Source organism: Cynoglossus semilaevis, chromosome 7 (genome assembly GCF_000523025.1).
Source record: "Cynoglossus semilaevis isolate Cse_v1.0 chromosome 7, Cse_v1.0, whole genome shotgun sequence".
NCBI lineage: Eukaryota > Metazoa > Chordata > Actinopteri > Pleuronectiformes > Cynoglossidae > Cynoglossus > Cynoglossus semilaevis.
Window position 1 is genome coordinate 2,166,953 of NC_024313.1, and position 4,711 is coordinate 2,171,663.

The 4,711-nt window shown below is 37.8% G+C and overlaps 1 long non-coding RNA gene across 2 annotated transcripts in view; it reads left to right on the top strand.

Annotated features, from left to right (window-relative positions):
* The window catches only part of LOC103380675 (uncharacterized), a 19,298-nt gene that overhangs the window by 6,725 nt on the left and 7,862 nt on the right, over positions 1-4,711 (top strand). For both annotated transcript variants that reach the window (XR_001760270.2, XR_521706.3), the window contains exon 4: positions 4,423-4,562. This is a non-coding gene — a long non-coding RNA (uncharacterized LOC103380675). The remainder of the gene's footprint in view (positions 1-4,422; positions 4,563-4,711) is intronic.

The window sequence follows — 4,711 nt, forward strand, 5'->3', positions numbered from 1 at the left end:
TTATCACGTAATAACGTAAAACTTATCACATAAAAACGTAAAATTTATAACGTAATGACGTGAAACTTATCACGAAATAACGTAAAACTTATCACAAAATAACGTAAAACTTATCACAAAATAACGTAAAACTTATCACAAAATAACGTAAAACTTAACACGAAATAATGTAAAACTTATAACGTAATGACGTGAAACTTATCACAATAACGTAAAACTTATCATGAAATAACATAAAACTTATAACGTAATCATGTTAAACTTATCACGAAATAAAGTAAAACTTATCACGTAATAACGTAAAACTTATCACATAAAAACGTAAAATTTATAACGTAATAACGTGAAACTTATCACGAAATAACGTAAAACTTATCACGTAATAACATAAAACTTATCACGTAATAACATAAAACTTATCACGTAATAACATAAAACTTATCACGTAATAACATAAAATTTATCACGTAATAACGTAAAACTTAACACGTAATTACGTGAAACTGAGCCAATTTTTTTTTTCTCAGTGTGGCAGCAATACGCTTCCGTAGTTTTACTTTCAGCTATTTGCAGTAAAAATTGCATTTTTAAAAATGTAGGATTATCTTGATTATTCATGATTAATAGTGAGGCTAAATGAATGAAGCGATGAATAATCAAAAGCTTTGATTTACCAGATGAAGCATTTTATTTGTTTGACAGCCTTTATAATAATTATTGTTAGTTTCACTACAGTCTCTGGACAGAAAAGAACCAAGAATCTCAACTTCTATATTTTCAGTATGGCTCTATTTTTTTGGCTAACTTTACCGTTAGATCTGGAGTTAGGGATAAACCATCATATGCAGCGTAAGTGCTGTGATTTGCTTCAGCTGAGATTGGCAAAGTGGCTGAACAAAGAGAATCCATGATTTAAAGGCACCACACTGGACTTCTGCCTTTGTGTTTGGCCTCTCGATAAATATTTTAACATCAATGCTCCAACACAAGGCCATTAAATATTCAGTGTACAAAAAAACGCCAAAAAAAAAAAAAAGGCTGTTAAATTGGATTCTGCGCTGCTCAGTTGTCACGAGAGATTGAGAGAGGGAGGGGGAGACAGAGAGAGGGAAGTACATTTTTTGCAGTTTTAGTACCTCACGTTAAAAAAAACATTAAATTTTAAAAAATTGATTTTAATTGAATTCAAATTAATTGAAATTAAAAAATATTATTGAAATTATATGAATGCATTCTTTGAATAAAAATATAAAAATATTCTATGTTTTTACCAATTATAAATTTAAAATTAAAATAAAAAATGTAAATAAAATGTAAGCAGTGTCCAGTCAAAATACTCTTAGGCCACAGTCTGCTAAATATTTCCTATACCTGAAAAAAAAAAAAACAATTTCAGACTGCGTTGTTTCCACTGTTTTATTAGTTGCGCAGTAAATGTACATGTATTAATTGTGACCAATACTTTGAGCAAACGTTGTGTTAAGTGTAAGGACATTTTGGATCCCAGGTTTTTGTGGTAGATAATAATTAAATAATCTAAAGCATGTATCAAACTCAAGGCCCGGGGGGCCAAATGCTGCCCGCCAGTCTATATTGTTTGGACATGGAAGCTTAGAAGCATTTCATAAAGTCCACGTGGGCGAGTTTCTTAACCTGATGAATTAAACGTTATTACCCAGTCATGTACAATATTTGTAACTTGAATAAATATTGTGCTTTAGTGATATTTTAGTATTGTAGTTTAGTGATATTTCCTCTCAGAACTACTGGCTGTGGAGGAGGACAGTGTGGCCTGAGCCACAGGGACCTGGGCCGGAGCCGAGCCGCTGAACCAGTTCCATAATCAATAGTCTGAGCTTTCGGCGAGCAACTTCTTCAGGCACCAGGGAGGAGTGCTAATGAGAGAGGGATGTAGATAATGAGCTAAAGAAGGAGAAGAAGTGTCTGCTTTTTTAAAAAAAGGCTGACAGCCCAAGTTCTTAGCTCAAAACTGAGACGTGTGTCATCGCAACTGCAGGAACTAACAATCCAACTTTGTTACAGTGAGTGGGCTGTCATGTCTGTGTGAAATATTTAATCATGCATTATGCAACTAATCCGAAAAAAGCGAATGGGAATTTTGACTTCTATGAAGATTATTATAAATATCAGGGAGAAGCTGGAGCAAAAACCAAGCTATAAATATCTTTACGCCTCAACTATATTGTCTGGTTGTGAATTATTAGCATTGTGAGACAGGTATGTGTTTCCAGTGTCTGCAAGGTGTTGATTAGTATGATTAAAGTATATAAAAATACTACTAGTACTAGAAGTAGAAGGCTACTTTTAAAGTTATTGTTTTCCCGATATTTCTTTTGTTTGTGTTGTTTCTCTGGGAACTCTTTGCCCTTCATCTTAACTCCCAGGTGTAAGTCGGATTCTTCAGATTTTCCAATGGCCTGTGTTATGATGTTAGCGCTGTGTTAGCGTAGGTGAGTGACATAGGTACTTATGTACAGTACGTGTGTACGTGTCCTTTGCCATTTTTTAAATACCTAATATTTAATTTAGAAAACACTCTTGTAAACCCGCGCTTTTGAGGGAAAGCTGAAGACGAATGATAATGAGGCAGGGAGAACGCTGTGGTCTCAAAGCTAGCTATTAACTGTAGCGGCCTGTGTCAGCAATTTCTGAGCTTTTATCCATGACAAATTTTCTGGAGCAACGCTAAAGTAATTAGCCCTACGTGAAGGTTATTTGCGGAGGAGGAGTTTTGAGAAAAAGGGTGGTGTAAACATCTGCGTGAGGTCATTGAGGTTGGGCCTACATGACCATTCAGTCCCAGAAGTGTGTAAATATGGTAAAGGAATGAGTAAGTAATGTTTTGTCCCTGGCATACAATGTTTTGCGGGTACTCGGAAACCGGCTTTGTTGATATTTGCTGCCATACAACATTCACTTTCTTTCGTCTGTGTCGTTTCTCTGGGAACTCTTTGCCCTTCATTGTGACTCCCAGGTGTCAGATTCTTCTGATGTTTTTGTGTCCAATGTTAAGATGTTAGCGCTGTGTTAGCGTAGATGAATGACATAGGTGCTTATGTACAGTACGTGAGTTAAGAGCTACGGTGAAAAAGCGTGACACTGACATAGGTACTTATGTACAGTACGTGAGTTTAGAGCTACGGTGAAAAAGCGTGACATATCATAGGGTTTGCATCTCTGTAGTTGGAAGTGAAAGTTTGAAATTCAGGGAGTAGGAAAATCCTGTTTAGCCAGCCTACATGGAATTTCACTACATGAATTCCCTTGCCTTTTCCCTGAGAGCTACTCTGCTCAACCAGCTTTTAAAAATATGTCCTCTTACTACCAGTGGGTGATTTGTGCCCTTTCAGTCACTCAAGCCAATCAGGAACCAGTGGGATTTTACACACAGAAAAGCCATTTTCTTGAAAAAAAAACTGTCAGAGCTTTAAGGGACAGAGAGAGGAGACATATGAAAGTTGTTATAGACAGTGATGGACAGAGGTAGATCAGTATTATGGAAACAGTAAGATGGTGCAGGAGAGTAGGAATGGCAGTTGGTGCACGTAGATTGATGGGTTGTTAGCGTGGTACGCAGAGGTAGCTGTGTCTCTGCTGTCTCCTGTAATGACTCCAATGGGAAGTGATTATGTGGAAGAAAATACAGCCTCAGTTACCCCCCCCCAACTCCCTGCTGATCACCGGAGACATCTAAGGCTTACATAAGCACCACCACTTAAACTGGGAGAATAAAATAACGAGGTAAACTGGGATGCTGTAGCTTTAATAAGTGTGGAACAATGCATTTTCTGTAATAGGCTAGAGTAAAAGGTGAACATTCTGTATCCACGGCACATCTCGCGCCCCCTTTTTAGCTGGACCACTGACCAGTGTGTGGTCTTTACTTTATGTATTGACTCTCTTAAATCAGCGGTCCCTGAACTTTTTTGTACCAAAGATCTGTCGGCCGGTATCAGTTGTTACTGGATTGTTTTTGAATGAAGTAAATTTGTCCCACTGTGGCTGGTACCAAAGATCTGTCGGCCGGTATCAGCTGTTACTGTCGATGGGGTAACACTGCGACTGTGGCTGGGACCAAATAACCTATGGACCATCACCAGTCCCTGCACCCGGTGTTGGGAACCCTCTATACTATAGACTGGTCATACCAAAAGTGTGAAAAAAATGTGGGCAATGTGGGATAAAACATCAGATTCTTTTCTAACATTACATACTGACCTTTGACACTTTGGTTTAGTTCAAACAAAGCTTTTCTTAAAAAAACAAAAACAAAAAAAAAACAAAAACAATGTTGAATTTAATTTTGATAAAAATGTGATTGACTGTTCACCTGAACTGTTGTGAAAGATTGGAGAGAGAATGCCCTCAGTAAAACTTTTGTTTGGATTGTTGTTGTTCCAGGAATAACGTTGTGAAGAAGAGGACAAACGTCTCCTAGAAACCAGTCCACGCCCACTCCTTAACTGCTTTGGATGTCTGTGGAAGTCTGTCGTCCTCTGATCAGCTGGTGGAGTGAAGACGTTGAAGGTATTCCCTTCTTGGTAAGCATACCTTTAATTCTGACTCCTACCTTTTTTCTCACCCTCTGTGTATCGCTCCATCAGCCATCTCCACATCTGTACTCTGTGTTTCTGCTCCCTTGTTCTTGTCCCTCTGGCTCAGCCTGCTAGTAATGCCTTTGAAGGTGTCA